Consider the following 19066-nt stretch of genomic DNA (forward strand, 5'->3'; position numbering starts at 1 on the left):
AAAAAAAAAAAAAAAAAAAAAACTATTGCTACTATAAAAACACATTTCATGATTTAAGGGAAAAAAAGGCATCTTAGTGGTTTAAAAAAGAGTTATGCTAGGGCTTCCCTGGTGGCTCAGTGGTTGAGAGTCCGCCTGCCGATGCAGGGGACACGGGTTCATGCCCCAGTCCGGGAAGATCCCACATGCTGTGGAGCAGCTAGGCCCGTAAGCCATGGCCGCTGAGCCTGCGCGTCCGGAGCCTGTGCTCCGCAACAGGAGAGACCACAACAGTGAGGGGCCCGCGTACCGTAAAAAAAAAAAAAAAAAAAATTATGTTAGTCATCAGTTTTATCCACTCCTTCCTCAAACCTTATAACATAGTAGGTAACTGGAAGGAAAATTATCTGATTTACATGTCACAGTCCCTGCCCTGTCCCACCCTCTCCTGCCCTAGTGGATGTGCACTTGGTTAAATGCATTCTATATGAGAAAGGAGAAGCAAAGAGGTAGTTTGAGCTTTAAAAATCCAGAGACTGTATTGGAATAATTTTGAAAGCTTCTTTAGAGATTGACCAAAAAATACTAGTCCTCGATTAGTAAAGGTCAACATCTTTAATTGGACACAGTCCAGGAGACTGTTACTGCAAATAAGTACAATCAGAAGAACAGCAATGGACACTACCTGGGCAACAGATCAGTGAGGCAATACATACACCTTTGATTCTAGATTGGTATAATCCTTTTTAACAGGCATTATCACAGCCTCCAGTACCACACAGTAAGGATTTCCCAAATATCTATGGGAAGTTGACAGTAGTAATACTTCTCTACCTATCTCATAATACAGATGCATTTTACTACTACTTTTCCTTTTAGAAATCACGTTAATAAAGATGTTTGGAGGAATTCCTTGGCAGTCCAGTGGTTAGGACTCTGCGCTCTCACTGCAGAGGGCCCGGGTTCAATCCCTGATGGGGGAACTAAGATCCCACAAGCTGCACAGCACGCGGCCAAAAAAAAAAAAAGATATTTGGGCATTTCTGGTTTTAAATGCCAGTATTTTAAAAAACTGGACAAGTGTTACAGAAATTTTTGTTGGCATTTTTCAGACTTGGAGGAAACGGAATTTGACAAAGAATATTTCCCAAGTGGTCTGGAAGGAAGCAAAACAATTAGCAAAATCTAGAGAAGAAAAAATGAAAATGCATCAGGTGAAGGCCTGAGGTTTGCTGGCAGGAGAAACAAGTGTGGACGCTGTGTAAACAAGAATCCATGGTAAACAAAATTTAATTAAAATGAAGCAATTATCATGTTTTGTCACATTTGTTAAAACTAAACTCTGCCAACAGGTGTCCTTTTAGGGTGTCCATCGTCTTGATTTCCATCAACTGTCCCAGAGAAATTATTAATAGTGTTCCTCCTTACTCTTAAAAGTGAACTGTTTTAAAAAATAGCAAACCACTATGTTGTACACCTGAAACTAATGTAACACTGTAAATCAACTATACTTCACTTAAAAAAGATTTTTTTAAGTGAATTAGTTTACACAATAAATTATATGATCACCCTTTCCTTGAAGAACCAGGAGGCAGAGCTGCTAAAACAGCTCAATGTTCAGGATCCAATCATAGTCCCAATTATTTAAAATTCAGTACAGATTTACCTCATTTATCTAGCACCATGAATATAACAGCAGAATAGCAGAGTGACTAAGAACATGGATTCTGGAACCAAATGGCCGGAGTTCATATCTCAACCCTGCTATATAAACTCTAGCTGTGTGACAAAAAATTTTTTGCTGTTTTACTTTTTACTTTGAAATAATTTCAAACTTGGAGAAAAGTTGCAATAGTACAAAGGACTCCTTTATGTCCTGCACCTGGGTTCAGGAATTATGAACATTTTGCCATATTTACTTTTATCTCCCCCACACACAATTTCATTACTAATTTTTTAACCATTTTGATAATAGGTTGTAGACATGGTGCCTCTATGTCTAAATACTACAGAGAACAACTCCTAAGAACATACTATAGTCCAATTATCACATTAGGAAATTTAACAACAATACAATATTATTATGTAACATAAAGTCCATATCTGAATTCTACCAATTGTCCCAATAATGCTCTGTATAGGAATTTTTTTCCTCAACCCAGGATCCTAATCCAGAATTGTGGGCACGTTTCTTAATCTCTCCCTCATGGGATTATTGGGAGAAATAAAGGAGTAAATATAAAGAATTTAGAACAATTTTTGGCATTTAGTGCAGGTGTTAGCTGCTTTTAGGGAGTGATAGACTCCATACAAGGTAGAATTGTCAGATAATGGAAATAACTCTTTAGACACTATACTCCTTAAAGCCATTTTAATGAAAACCTCTGTAAAATATGTTGTGCTTATCCATTATTTCTTAAACAGAATATGTTAAATATAATTTAACCTTTTCTTAGTAACTCAGGGTCTTCACATCAGCAGTGGTACTATGCTATAAAACCATGATGCTGTCAAAGGCTCCTAAGGTATGAGGTGCTATATGCCTCTGTAGTAAAACAGCTATAAAGTCTGGACAGACATCTTGAATCTCTTCCTTCTGCTGTCATGCTTTTGATCATTAGTATGTATTAGTGCATCTAATCTATATTATTCTAATAATGTTTACAGTCAAACAAGGCTTTTAGTTTAAAAAGCACTTTCATGTCATCTCTCATTAATTCAATAAATATCCACTATGTCATTTGATTAATTAGCTGATTTGAATTTCACAAGAAGTCTGTGAGGTAAAAAGAACATGTATTACTACTCCCAATTTTAATTACCTCATTATAGGTGAATAAATTAAGGCTCAGATAGGTCAAGTGACTTACTCTGGGCCACAGAGCCAACAGGCAACACTGACAGCCCTAGCACACCTAGATCCTCTGTCCCTCAATATACAGTTGTCTCTGAGTGAAGTCCTAGGATGATACGACTTTTTAGATAGTGAACGAGCTTTCTGAAAGCTTTTTTTTACTTTTAAAAGTACTTTCAGCTTACTTTCAAACACAAGAAGTTGCATTCTGGTTGGCTGAAAATGCCAGATGTCTGACTTTCAGATGCTCTTCCTCTGCACTTTCTCAAATATTCTTTCCAAAATTCTCTGAACTTTATGGCAACACTTTATTAATATAGACTCCACACCCATTTGAAAACTTGAGACAAATTCAGACCTGAGCTAAAGTTTACCTCTGTACTCTAATAAAGAAAAGCCTGCTAAGAAACCAGTGTAAATAAGATTGCAGGGAGAAATGTTTAATGAGCGGTTTTTAAGCATTTCAGGAGTCTAATTTACATACAATTAAAGTTAAATTGCACATCATTCTCAGCTGTTCATTAAACCAGATACAGGGACCTCTACCAAACAAAAAAACCTGGTAACACTAATAGCCTAGTTTCAGTTATGACTCAAAGTAACAGTCGCACCTAGAGAAAAACAAAACACAACACTCTCACTAGGATTTACCTCAATTAGCCCAAATTAATGAGGTCTGATTGTACCTCCGATGATGACCCACAAAACCTATCTTCCCCTGATGGCCTAGAGTAGAAGCTCAAATGCAGTTAAAACTCCTGTCACAGAAATTAGGTAGAGGAAGCAAGACAAAATGGCAATGGCATAGAGTTAAGAGCCACAAGCCTCAGGTTCTAGGTCAGATGATGCTGCTAAATCTGTGTGACCTTGGTTAAATCGCTCTACTTCTCCAGCCTTCAGTTTCCTAGGCAATAAATGTGGTCTTTAAATACCATATCTCACTAAAAGCATCCAGAGCTCCTTGACTAAAGGGCAGGAAATGTACAAGATGAGTCTGGAACATCTTATCATAACTAGAAACCAAGGAACACTATCAAAGACTACTGCAGTTATGTCAAAAGAAATCAGGAGCCAACTTGAAGAGGCTCCCATTGGTCCAAGATAGAACAAATTGAACATCAGTAAGAATAACTACAATAGGGCTTCCCTGGTGGCACAGTGATTAAGAATCCGCCTACCAATGCAGGGGACACGGGTTCGAGACCTGGTCTGGGAAGATCCCACATGCCATGGAGGAACTAAGCCTGTGCGCCACAACTACTAAGCCCGTGTGCCACAACTACTGAGCCCATGTGCCACAACTACTGAAGCCCGTGTGCTCTAGGGCCCGTGTGCCACAACTACTGAGACTGCATGCTGCAACTACTGAAGCCCATGCACCTAGAGCCCGCGCACCGCAAAAAGAGAAGCCACCGCAATGAGAAGCCCGCGCACTGCAACAAAGAGTAGTCCCCGCTCGCTGCAACTAGAGAAAGCCTGCGCGCAGCAACGAAGACCCAACACAGCCAAAAATAAATAAACAAAATAAATAAATCTATTTAAAAAAAAAAGAATAACTACAATAGATTAAAACATGTTAAATATGTTAATACCCATAAATTCATAATGATACTTTTAAAAAAACCTAACAACTCACTGATTCCCTTTGGAGCATATCAGGGAACCAACTTACCATTTTGAAAACTTGCAAGTAAAGGACTAAAGATAAAGAATCAAGTATTTATCCTGCCTTTCCTGTACAAATCAAAAACTTCAGGGTAACCAAAGAGTTGATTAGGGAAAGTTTTTCTTTTTTGAAGTATTCCAGCTCATAAATGAAGAAAGAATGATAGCACTAGAATATCACCATTTTGCAAACAGCTAGGTAATCATTATCCATGACCACTTACAACACAAAGAGACATCTGGACATTGTAGGCCTCCTGATAGTAGAATACAACAACACTTATGAAGCATTATATTGCCAAAGCAGGAACCTGATTTAGGTCAAGCCTCTAGAGTTGTGCGGACCAACAGGCGGCCACTACACACATGTAGCTATCAAGCACTTAGAAATGTGTCTGGCTCATATTAATTGATATGTGCTTTAAGTGTAAAACACACACTGAATCACAAAGATTTAGTATGTAAAACATCTCAATATTTTTTATATTCATTACATGGTGAAATGATAGTAACTTGCAACTTATCAGGTTAATTTTAAATATTATTAAAACAAATTTCACCTGTTTCTTCTTACCTTTTTAATGTGCCTACCAGAAAATTAAAATTTCATTTGAGGCTTGAATATTTCTATTAGACAATGCTGCTCTAGATCTAACAACCAGTTTACAGGGAATACAAGGGACAGAGAAACAAATAAATCATAGAAATTCAATTAGCAAAATCTAGAGTGGGAAAACTTGCTTTCTTCAACAACAAAAATATAAAGGAAAAAAGGCAAGAGAACCGAAAGATTAAAAGAAACTTAAGAGCCACAGAACCCAAAAATTAAGAGATTTAAGAGCCATATAAATCAAATCAATGTATGGATATTTTTTGGAACCTGATTCGAATAAAGCAAATGCTTAGAGAGAAAGGAAGGCACAGATGAAGGGAAGAGGGAAAAGAGAAAGCAACTGGAAATACGAACATTAACTGGCTATCCAATGATGTTACTGTGTACTGTGTTACTTTTCTTTTTTAAAGAGTATCTTTTACGCTATGAAGAGTGGCCCCCGCTTGCCACAACTAGAGAAAGCCCTCGCACAGAAACGAAGACCCAACACAGCCGTAAAAAAAAAAAATTTAAAAAAAAAAAAAAAAAAAGAGTATTTTTTATAGCTACATAATGAAATTATTAACAATTTAAATAACATGGTGTCTGGGATTTCTTTCAAAAGAATCTTGTGAGGATGAGACAGCAGGTATTAGTACAGATGAACAAAATTGACCATGAGGTGATAACTGTTGAAGTTGAGTGATGGGCATGTAGGGGTTCATTATATCATCTTCTCTACATCTGTATATGTTTGAAATTTTCTATACATACTTTTTTAAAAAAATTATTTATTTATTTTTGGCTGCGTTGGGTCTTCGTTGCTGTGCACGGGCTTTCTCTAGTTGCGGCAAGCGGGGGCTACTCTTCGTTGTGGTACACGGGCTTCTCATTGCAGTGGCTTTTCTTGCTGCGGAGCACGGGCTCCAGGCATGCAGGCTTCAATAGTTGTGGCACGTGGGCTCAGTAACGGACTCTCAACCACTGCGCCACCAGGGAAGCCCCCCCATACTTTTTTTTAATGAGAGAAAATTTTATCTATAAGGACACTTCTTGCTCTTGAATCTACAAAAATCTATGAAAATAAGTGATGGGGTTGGCAAGTACCTCAAGAAGTCATTCAATCTGGTTTTCTGCCTCCAGGAACATTACTTGCAATATTACCTCACTCAGCAAACATTTATTGAGTAACCACCAAGTGCAAAGGCCATAGCATTGTAGAAGATGTATACAGATACAAGAAACAGTTTCTGTTTAAAGAGTTTCCTAATACAGGAGAGACAAGAAAAGAACATAAATATAAAACAAAGTAAAAGTGATGAAGTTATGGTTTACTTCTGGTTAAGTAAATCACGAAAGGCATCGTAGAGGAGTGTCACATAACTGGATGTTAAAAATAGGCAGGAGAGGGCTTCCCTGGTGGCGCAGTGGTTGAGAGTCCACCTGCGGATGCAGGGGACACGGGTTCGTGCCCCAGTCCGGGAAGATCCCACATGCCGCGGAGCGGCTGGGCCCGTGAGCTACGGCCGCTGAGCCTGCGCGTCCGGAGCCTATGCTCCACAACAGGAGAGGCCACAACAGTGAGAGGCCTGCGTACCGCAAAAAAAAAAAATAGGCAGGAGGGACTTCCCTGGTAGCGCAGTGGTTAAGAAACCACCTGCCAATGCAGGGGACACAGGTTCGATCCCTGGTCCTGGAAGATCTCACATGCCACAGAGCAAGTAAGCCCGTGCGCCACAGCTACTGAGTCTGCACTCTAGAGCCTGCGAGCCACAGCTACTGAAGCCCGCATGCCTGGAGCCCATGCTCCACAACAAGAGAAGCCACCACAATGAGAAGCCCGTGCACCACAATGAAGAGTAGCCCCTGCTCACCGCAACTACAGAGAAAGCCCGCGTACAGTAACAAAGACCCAGTGCAGACAATAAATAAATAAATAAATAAATATAGGCAGGATTTGGACATGTAAAGACGAGTATTATGTCTAAGGTGGACAGTGTGAGCAGAGGTACGTAAGCAGAAAATAATGAGGCATTTCTGGGGAATGAAGATGAGTACGTTATTGCAAAAGTAGTAGGAAGCAAGGCTGGAAAGACAAGTAGGGCCAGATCACAGAATATTAAATATCAGGTTGAGTTTGTACTTTAGTCGGTAAGTGCTAGGAGTCACACAAGTGGAGTTATAGATTACAGAATATTTAGGAAGATGCTATACATCTCACTTAAGCAGAGAAAAGAATGGAGCTGGGTGGGGGGAGACTGGAATAAGAAGCAGCAGTCAAGGCAACTGGTAACAAAGGACCAAAACTGACCTAGTGGGAGAAAAAGACAGGGAGGGACCTGAGAGTGTGTTGGCATGAAAAGAGATCGGGAGTTCAGGGAAGTCAACAGCAACTAAGGCCTTACATCTGAATGAAGTGGGAAAACAGCGGAGCCAATGTTTGGTATGTTGGCAGACCTATACTCGCCCTGAAATGTGCTGAATAAATGACTGAGTGCATAAGTAAATAGAAATATGTGAGTCAGGATAAAAGGCAGCAAGTCAGGGGACTGGGGGCAGCAGGGGGTGGACAGGCAGAAGAAAAGCTCAGCCTTCCCGTTTTAACTTATGAGGAGGTCAAGGTGCTGAAGGAAAATGCTGTCCAGGTGTGCTAAGCAACTTTCTCAGAAAAGCAAAGGTTCCATCGTTAAAATCTGTATAAAATCCATCCTTAAAACCTATAAACATGTCTCCCAAGCAAGAAGGAAACAGGCTGCACCAATCTGACCACTGGTTCCCAAAAGCAAACAATCCATGAAAAGCTGAAGGTGCAGAAGGGATACCCAAGTGGAGGGATTCAATAGGAACTCTAGGACTGAGGTTCAGAGGTAGAAATACAGATTTGGGAGTTACTATTGATACATGAAGGCTGTAGTCAGAGACATGAGAGAGGAGATGACCTCCTAACACAAAAGCATAAACAGAGAGGCAAGGACAGAGGACAACTTGGAGACTGACAAAGGAAGAAGCATCAAGAAATGTAGGAGAATCAGAACAATGCCTTGTCATAAAAGCTAAGAGAAGAGTTTCCAGAAGGAAGGCATGCTCAATCCTTGTTTTCTTCCTTGACCCACACATCCAATTCATCATCAAGCCTATCAGCTCTACCTCCAAAATACATACTAAATACATCTACTTCTTTTCATTTCTTTTTCTACCAACCTAGTTGAAGTCTCCATCATTACTGGACTTCTGTTATTCACCTTAGTCAATTCCTGCCCCCAAATAATCCATTTTCTTTGCAGCAATTGGATTAATCTTTTAAAAATGTAAATCATATCACATACCCACCCCCTGCTTAAAACGTTTTAACTGACTGGATAGTTAAAGATACTGCGGTGTGACAATGTTAATATAACCATGTTTCAATAGGGGAAATACTTGTATTTTAGAGATGTATGCTGAAATATTTACAAATAAAATGAAGTCTGGGATCTGCTTCAAAAATAAGGGCAAACAAGTCTGAACTTATTCTATGAGACCAGTATTACTGTACTATCAAAATGAGACAAAGACTTCCCCCTAAGGTCAGGAAAAAGACTACAATATCCATTCTTATCACTTCTGTACAGTATTGTACTGGAGGTTCCAGCCAGGGCAATCAGGTAAGAAAAAGAAGTAAAAGGCATGAGATTGGAAATGAAGAAGTAAAACTCTGTTTGCAGATGACATGATCTTATATCAATAGAAAATGCTAAGGAATCCACCAAAAAAACTGTTAGAAGCAAGGTAGCAGTATACAAGATCAATATACAAAATTCAATTTTATTTCTACACACTAGCAATAAACAATCCAAAAATGAAATTAAGGAAATAATTTCACTTACAAATGCATCAAAATAAATAAGTTTAGGAAGATTTAGGAATAAATTTAATAAAAGAAGTGTAAGACTTGTACATTAAGACTTCAAAACCTAGAAAAAATTTAAAGACCTAAATAAATGAAAAGACATCCCATATTAATGGACTGAAAGACTTAATACTGTTCAGATGGCAATACTCCCTAAATTAATCTACAGATTCAATAAAATCCCTATCAAAATCCCAGCTGGGTTTTTTTGGCTGAAATTGACAAGTTGAGCCTAAATTCATATGGAAGTACAAGGAATTCAGCAAAGTCAAAACAATATTGAAAAAGGAACAAAATTGAAGGACTCACACTCTTTTTATTTCAAAACTTACAAAAGAGCTGCAGTAATCAAGACTGTGTGATACTGGCATTAAGAACAGACATCCAGATCAGTGGAATAGAACTGAGAACCCCAAAATAAACCCATACATTTATGGTCAATTTATCTTTGAAAAGGATGCAAGAAAATTCAATGGGGAACAACTTATCTTTCCAATAAATGGTGCTGGGACAACTGGATATTCATATGCAAAAGAATAAAGTTGAACCCCGGGACTTCCCTGGTGGTGCAGTGGTTAAGAATCCACCTGCCAATGCAGAGGACATGAGTTCGATCCCTGGTCCGGGAAGAGCCTACATGCTGCGGAGCAACTAAGCTCGTGTGCCACAACTACTGAGCCTGCATGCCACAACTACTGAAGCCTGTGCGCCTAGCGCCTAGAGCCCGTGCTCCAAAACAAGAGAAGCCACCGCAGTGAGAACCCTGCGCACCACAACGAAGAGTAGCCCCCACTCGCCACAACTAGAGAAAGCCCGCGCGCAGCAACGAGGACCCAACACAGCCAAAATTAAAAATAAATAATTTTTTAAAATTCTTTAAAAATAATAATAAAGTTGAGCCCCTACCTAACACCATGCTAAAAATTAACTCAACAAGCATCAAAGGCTTAAATATAAGATCTAAAAGTATAAAACGCTTAGAAGAAAACACAGGTGTAAATCTTTGCAATCCTGGATTAGGCAATCGTTTCTTATTAGATAAGACACCCAAAAGCACAAACAACCAAAGAAAAAATAGATAAACTGTACTTCATCAAAACTGAAAAACTTCTGTGTTTTAAAGGTCATGGTCAAGAAAGTAAAAAGACAACCCACAGAAATGAAAAGAAAATATTTACATATCATATCTGATAAGGGACTTGTATCCAGAATATATATAAAACTATTACAACTCAATAATAAAAGGATGAATGAACCAACTCATGAATGGGTAAAACATTTAAATAGACATTCTCCAAAGAAGATACACAAATAGCCAACAAACACATGAAAAGTGCTCAACATCACTAGTCACTAGGGAAATGGAAATCAAAACATGAGATACTGGGGGGAGGATAAACTAGAAGTTTGGGATTAGCAGATACAAACTACTATATATAAAATAGATGAACAGGGACTTCCCTGGTGGTCCAGTGGTAAAGAATCCACCTTCCAATGCAGGGGACGTGGGTTCGATCCCTGATCGGGGAATTAGGTTCCCACGTGCCACGGGGCAGCTAAGCCAGTGTGCCACAACTACTGAGCTTGCGCGCCTCAACTAGAGAGCCCACGTGCTGCAAACTACAGAGCCCAGGAGCTCTGGAACCTGCGCACCGCAACTACAGAGTCCACGTACCCTGGAGCCTGCGTGCCACAACTAGAGAAGAGAAAGCCTGCGTGCCACAACTACAGAAGAGAAAACCCGCACTCCACAACTAGAGAGAAACCTGCGCGCCACAACAAAAGATCCCACATGCCTTAACGAAGATCCCGCATGCCACAACTAGGACCCGACGGAGCCAAAAAATAAGTAAATAAAATAAGTGAATATTAAAATAGATAAACAATGAGATCCTACCGTATAGCACAGGGAACTATATTCAATATCCTGTAATAAACTATAATGGAAAAGAATCAGAAAATGAATATACATATATACGTATGTATAACTGATTCACTTTGCTGTACACCAGAAACTAATACAACATTGTTAAATCAGCTATACTTCAAAAAAAAAAATAATAACCAAAAAAACCCCCACGAGATATCATTTCACACCCACTAGGACGGCTATCATCAAAAAAACAGATAAGAAATACTGGTGAGGATGTGGAAAAACTGGATTCATACACTGCTGGTGGAAATGTAAAATAGTGCAGCTACACTGGAAAACAGTCTGGCAGTTCCTCAAAAAGAGTTATCATATGACCCAGCAAATCCACTCACAGGTACATACTCAAGAGAAATGAAAACATATGTCCACACAAAAAATCTGTACAAGAATGCTATAGTACCGTTATTCATAACAGCCAAAAAGTAATAACAGGGCTTCCCTGGTGGCGCAGTGGGTGAGAGTCCGCCTACCGATGAAGGGGCCACGGGTTCGTGCCCCGGTCCGGGAAGATCCCACATCTCACAGAGCGGCTAGGCCCGTGAGCCATGGCCGCTGAGCCTGCGCATCCGGAGCCTGTGCTCTGCAGCGGGAGAGGCCACAACAGTGAGAGGCCCATGTACCGCAAAAAAAAAAAAAAAGTAGTAACAACTGAAATGTCCATCAACTGATGAATAGATAAATAAAAGTGTTACACACATACAATGGAGTACTGATACAAGCCTACGACGTGATGAACACTTGAAAACATTATGCTAAGTGAGAGAAGCCAATTACAAGAGACCACATATTGTATGACTGAATTTATATGAAATGTCCAGAATGGGCAAATCCACAGACATAGGAAGTAGATTAATGGTTGTGTAGGGCATGGGGAGGGGGGAATGAGGAGTGACTGCTAATAGGTATGGGGTTTTTTTCTGGGGTGATAAAAATGTTCTGGAATTAAACAGTGGTGATGACAGCATAACCTTGTGAATATACTAAAAAACACTGAATGCCATACTTTAAATGGCTAAATTGTTTGGCATGTAAATTGTATTTCAGTTTTAAAAATTAAAAAGAGGGCTTCCCTGGTGGCGCAGTGATTGAGAGTCTGCCTGCTAATGCAGGGGACGTGGGTTCGTGCCCCGGTCCGGGAAGATCCCACATGCCGCGGAGCAGCTGGGCCCGTGAGCCATGGCCGCTGAGCCTGTGCGTCTGGAGAGACCACAGCAGTAAGAGGCCTGCATACTGCAAAAAAAAATATAAAAATTAAAAAGAAATGTCTCGGGTTCAATCCCTGGTCCGGGAAGATCCCACATGCCGTGGAGCAACTAAGCCCGTGCGCCACAACTACTGAGCCTGCACACCGCAACTACTGAAGCCTGTGCACTCTAGGTCCTGCGCACCGCAACTACTGAGCCCACGTGCTGCAACTACTGAAGCCTGTGTGCCTAGAGCCCGTGCTCCGCAACAAGAGAAGCCACCGCAATGAGAAGCCCGAGCACCACAACGAAGAGTAGCCCTCACTCACTGCAACTAGAGAAAGCCTGCGCACAGCAACAAAGACCCAACACAGCCAGAAATAAATAAACAAATAATCAATTAATTAATTTTTTTAAAAATTCCACAAAAAGACTTGTACACAAATGTTCACAGCAGCTTAATTTGTAACAGCCCCAAACTGGAAACCACCCAAATGTCCAGCAACAGGTGAATGGATGAACAAATTACTATATTCATGTAATGCATTATTACTCGGGAACTAGTGAAACTTGCAACAACATGGATGAATCTCAAAATAATTATCCCAAATGAAAGACACCAGATCTCCGCCCCCTGTCAATGAGCATATACTGTATGATTATATAAAATTCTAGAAGATTCAAAATAATTTATAGTGATAGACAGCAGGTCAGTGGTTGCCTATGGCCTGGGGGTGTGGGGGGAGGCATCGGAGCAGGAGGGAGTGATTACAAAGGAGGAAAGATTTAGGGATGATGAATATGTTCATTATCTTGATTATGGTGGTAGCTTTAATGGTATATACATATGTCAAAACTTATCAAATTTTATATTTTAAATGTATGGGGTTTATTGTATGCCAATAATATCTCAATAAAACTGTTGTAAAAATGAAACGAAAGCACTGTTAATTCAAGTATTTAAACTGCTGCAGTCTATAGGCTAGATAGTAATTTTAAATAAAAGTTACATTATTAATGGTTACTACGTGAGGTGATGCATCAATATGGTTACTACATGAGGTGATGTATCAATATGTGTTAATTGGCTTGATTGTGGTTAATCATTTCACAATGTATACATGTATCAAACTATCATGTTGTATACCTTAATATATAAGATTTTTGTTTGTCAATTATATCTCAAAGCTTAAAAAATAAAAATAAATAAAAGCTACATTAACTGTTGAAAAAAATAACATTAGGGGAGGAGATAGGATATTAGAAAAAAGATTAGTCATGCATTAATAATTGTTGAAGTTAGGAAACAGATACACAGGGGTTCATTATACCATTTACTTTTATATAATGCTTGAAATTTTGCATTAAAAAGTTGTTTTAGGGAATTCCCTGGCGGTCCAGTGGTTAGGACTCCATGCTTTCACTGCTGAGGCCTGGGTTCAATCCCTGGTCAGGGAACTAAGATCTCACAAGTCTTGCAGTACGGCCACCAAAAAAAAAAAAAAAAAGTTAAAAAAAAAAACTTTTCAAGTACCTCAATTAAAAAAAAAACTCACCAAGACTTCCCATTTTACTTCAAAATAAAACTCCTTTATCAGTCCTACAAAGCTTTGAAATACCTTTGCTCTTAGTTCCTTCTATCTTGGAACTCTTTCCTCACCTCTTCATTTGGCTCATTCATTTTCATTCTTCAGTTTTGGTTTGTCACCTCCTCAGAGAAGCCTTTCCTGACCATCTCTAAGTTCCTCTATTATCTCTATTATAGCACCCTATTTTATTCTCTTCCTAACATATCACAATCTTTCAATATTTTATTTATGTGTTTATTGTCTACCCAAGGCTTCTTAAACTGCATGAGAGCAGGGACCTTACCTCTCATAGTCACTGAGTTGTATTCTTCATACTTGGCACATAACATATACTCAATTATTATTTGTTGAATGTTAAACTAATAAACCAATACTGGGCATTATCTTATTGTTGAACATTTAATATATCAAAGCCTTACAGAGAACCTACTGTTTGCAAGGTTTCAGGTAAAACATATGCACATCTGAAATGAGAGGATATGTGATATAATGTAAATTAAATAGAATTAAAATTAAAAAAAACTCTTCCAAAAGCTACTGAAAACAGTAAATAAATATTATTTAAGAAGACTAACTTTTTTCCCCAGAGACTTCATTTAGAAACAGAAATAAGAGTGTTCTGATATAGTACCTTCTCTAGATAAAGATGTATAAACAAAGGGGTCCCCCAAGGATTAATGCTGAAACCTATCACAAGTAACATTTTTAGAAATTATCTAGAAAAAACTGTCTAGTGACATCTTCCCAGTTTGCAGATGACTCTAAAGCAGTAGCTAGAAATATGATGGTACAAAGTTGTGTGTTGAGAAATGTGGAAAATAGCTTCTATGTAGACAAAAATAAGGTAATGCGGTAATGGAAAAATAGTCCAAATTATAATTATCAGATGATGAGCTCTAAAGCTACCTGTTACAATACAAGAAAAGGGTTTCAGAGTCCCTGGACTTATGCTGAATACAGCTACAAAAAGGCAACAAAATGCTGGCTGTTATTACGAAAGCTTTGAAAACACAGAACACATTATCCTGCCCTTGTACAAACCAAAGCGTATCTGTACCTAGAATAGAATGTGCAGTTGTGGCCATCACAGCACAAAAAAGGTAAAATAGATACACAAGGCCTAGAAAGGCATCCCAAAAGACCAAAGGACAGAGGAGCTTATGTATGCATACATATTTTTAATATAGATATAGATATATAAAGGACACATTAGTATGAAATAGAAAGGGTGTGAAATGGTAGAGACTGCATCAAATCTTAGAAGTTACAATGCAGTTAGAAGTCTAAAGAAACAATAAAGTATATTTTTAAAAAAATTTTAAACCCAGGTTTTAGAATCACACAGACAGAAGTTTTATGTAGAAAAAGGGAAGGGAAGGGGTAAGAGGAAGGGAAAGAAAGTGGAGAGAGGAAAGAATTGAGTTCTAATCCCAGTAGGTTTAGCTGTGTGACAGTGCTCATGTTGCTTAATTTCTTTGAGCCTCGCTTTTCTCATCTGTAAATAACTAATTTGAAGGATTGCTATGAGGATAGAAATAGGCACAATGCCTGACACATAGTATACACTTACTACTTTTATTAGGACTAATAAAAAGTAATAGTTTACTGCCCAATTCAGTGTATAAAGTAATAAAACTCATTACTCAGATGGGGAGTACAGAAAGTAAGAAAAAATAATTCAAAGATAGTCTAGATAAATTCATAGGCAACTTTTCCATAAGAACCTCCTTCCTAAGAGAAATTATAAACTTTGGGCAACATAGCCCTAAATTTTGAAGTTGACATTTTCATCCCTTTCCCACAAGCAGCAGAATTCTGGGCTAGATAGATGACATATCCAACCAAACATGCCATTGATTGTCTTAATTTATAACAACTGTTAACATTATTTGAGCAATGGACTAAGTAATGATGTCATTTAATCCTTCTAAAATCCTTTGAGATATGCTCCATATTTTACAGTAAAATTAGCCAGGTCCCCATCTTTACAGATGAGAAAACTGAAGCTAAGAGATTCATTGCCTAAGGGTACATACAGAGCTAGTAAGTGGCAGAGCCTACATCTGAAAACAGATGGACTGCCTCCAGAATCTATACTCATAACCACAGAACTAACTGCCTCCTACTTTGCAAGAAATGTTGGGTGTTGGGTGTGCAAGAATGAGGTGAGTGATGAAGGAGTGTACAGTTTGCTTGATGAGCCCAGCCCAGCCAAGGTCACACTGCCAGATAGATACTCAGATTTAGGGTGGCCAACAAGCATGAACACTGAAATAATAAGAACTGATTAATGAGGATGTGAGAAACCTAATATAAGAAGGGAAGCCTTGGACTTCCCTGGTGGCGCAGTGGTTAAGAATCCACCTGCCAATGCAGGGGACATGGGTTCGAGCGCTGGTCCGGGAAGATCCCACATGCCACGGAGCAACTAAGCTTGTGCGCCACAACTACTGAGCCTGCACTCTAGAGCCTGCGAGCCACAACTACTGAGCCCGCATGCCACAACTACTGAAGCCTGTGTGCCTAGAGCCCGTGCTCCACAACAAGAGAAACCACCGCAATGAGAAGCCCGTGCACTGCACCGCAACAAAGAGTAGCTCCTGCTTGCTGCAACTAGAGAAAACCTGCACACAGCAACAAAGACCCAACACGGCCAAAATAAATATATTTAAAAAAAAAAAAAAAAGTAGGGAAGACTAAAAATCCCTAAACTGTGGTCTCAGCCATGGTAAACAAAGTGCAGAGAAAGAGGAAAAGATATCAAAATGCTAACTAGTGGGATTATGAGTGATTCTTATTCTCTGCTTCATATTTTTTGAATTCGGCTTTTTTTTTTTTAAACAAAGAGCACTCATTTTCATAATTGGAAAAAGGCAGAAATAAATCTGAGGAAACTTTCACGCTTTATTCACTTCTAATTGTGTAATTTGTTGCAATGATCATGTATTACTTTTGTAATTTCAAAGCGATTTTAAAAATAAATACATCTAGTATATTAGAAAAAGGAAGTAAATTACATGCAAATACCAAAGCAAAAAAAAAAAAAAAAAGGATGTGATGTAAGAATTAGCAAATGAGCAGTTGTAGTTTGTTGGAAAGAACTCCAGATATACACCAAAAGGCTTGGGTTGATATTGATATACACATCAACATGGATTAATCCTGAAAACTTTACGTTGAACAGAAGAATTCAGACACAAGCGTGCATATTGTATGAGTGAAGAACAGGAAAAATTAATATGTGAGGATAGAAATCACAACAGTGGTTGCCTGTAAGATAGCAGGGACTGATTGGAAGGGGGTATGAGGGAACTTTGGAAGGTTATGGAAATATTCTATCTCTTGACTGGGTATTGGCCACACATGTCTTTACATTTGTCAAAACGCATCTAATTATATACTTTCATTTTTATGCATTCTACTGTATGTAAATCTTACCTTTAAAAAAACTCATTAAAAAAAGACAGGGTTCAATCTCAAATCTGTTATTTATTAGTTGAGTGACTTTAAGGAAATTACTTAACCTCTCTGAGCCTGTTTATCTGTATAAAATGTAGCTACAGGGATTTCCCTGGTGGTCCAGTGGTTTAAGATTCCGAGCGCTCAAAGCAGGGGGCCCGGATTCGATCCCTGGTCAGGGAACTAGATCCCAAATGCCACAACTAAAGATCCCACATGCTGCAAGGAAGATCCCACGTGCCACAACTAAGACCCAGCGCAGCCAAATAGATAAACATATTTTTTTTTAAAATGCAGCATAACATAATTTATCTCAATGCTGGGGACTGACTGTAACAATACATATCACTGTGCTTTGCAAATTATCACCCAATGAATGTTGAAGGAACTTTAAAGGTAAAAAGGGGGCAAAGTTGGTCTCATACTTCTCATAATTCCACAAATGGCTTTGTTATCAGGAAAACTATTCTTTAAAGACTAGCAGTATTCTAAAAGGGGAAATTTACTTACAGTTCTCAATTGTGAATGGGAGGGAACATCATGGACATGACCTAAGACCTCCTTCTACACAGTTAAAAACAATTACTCAAGGTATGATTTGAAGAAAGCTTTCTAGACTGAGGACTTGCTAGAACAATGGCATAATCACAGGAGAAAAAGGTCTTAATTCTAAATACATGAGTAAAAGAATTGCTCATTACTATGTCAATTACAAAATTCAAATGTCCCCGTAAGCCACATCATAAATATATGTGTAAGTATGTATGTGTGCATATACACACACATATTCACTCCAACTGGAACTGAGTTGAACCACTGCTTCTTCCCAAAAGGGCCTCTATATTCTAAAAATAAGAAACTTGGACTTCCCTGGTGGCGCAGTGGTTAGGAATCCACCTGCCAATAGAGGGGACATGGGCTCAAGCCCTGATCCGGGAAGATCCCACATGCCGCGGAGCAACTAAGCCTGCGCGCCAAAAACTACTGAGCCTGTGCTCTAGAGCCTATGAGCCGCAACTACTGAGCCCGCGTGCCACAACTACTGAGGCCTGCGCGTCTAGAGCCCATGCTCCACAATGAGAGAGGCCACTGCAGTGAGAAGCCTGCACACCACAAAGAAGAGCAGCTCCCACTCACTGCAACTAGAGAAAGCCCATGTGCAGCAAAGAAGACCCAATGCAGCCAAAAATAAATAAATAAAATAAATAAATTTAAAAGTAAGAAACTCGGGCTTCCCTGGTGGCGCGGTGGTTAAGAATCCACCTGCCAATGCAGGGGACACAGGTTCGAGCCCTGGTCCAGGAGGATCCCACATGCCGCAGAGCAACTAAGCCCGTGTGCCACAACTACTGACTCTGCGCTCTAGAGCCTGCGAACCACAACTACTGAAGCCCGCGGGCCTAGAGCCTATGCTCCGCAATAAAAGAAGCCCACGCACCACAACGAAGAGTAGCCCCTGCTCACCGCAACTAGAGAAAGCCTGTGCACAGCAACGAAGACCCAATGCAGCCAAAAATAAAATTAAATTTAAAAACAAATTAAGAAACTTAACCGGGTTCAACTTGAATTAATCTTATAACTAAGAGACTATGTCTTGAGCTTTTCCATATTTCACCAGAAAAGAAAAACAGCTTGAAAGGTAATATCATAGGCAAAGTTTAATAGCCTCTCCCATCAACCTCAAACTGTTTTTCTTTATTAGTGTATAGAAATCATGATGGAGACCAAAGTTTCCTGAGGTACTTCTTTATCTGAACATTATTTCCTCTGCAAGCATTCAACAATTCTTGTTTCTATTCTTCTCTTTTCTAATTCAATTCTGTTTGGTTCCTAAGTTAAGAAGTGTGTCTCACTTGCATAAATGGTAACTATTCTGAGATACCATTCATAACTATACATTTGAATTCTCTAGAGTACTATTC

Source organism: Neophocaena asiaeorientalis, unplaced genomic scaffold, assembly GCF_003031525.2.
Source record: "Neophocaena asiaeorientalis asiaeorientalis breed wild unplaced genomic scaffold, Neophocaena_asiaeorientalis_V1.1 scaffold79, whole genome shotgun sequence".
Lineage (NCBI taxonomy): Eukaryota > Metazoa > Chordata > Mammalia > Artiodactyla > Phocoenidae > Neophocaena > Neophocaena asiaeorientalis.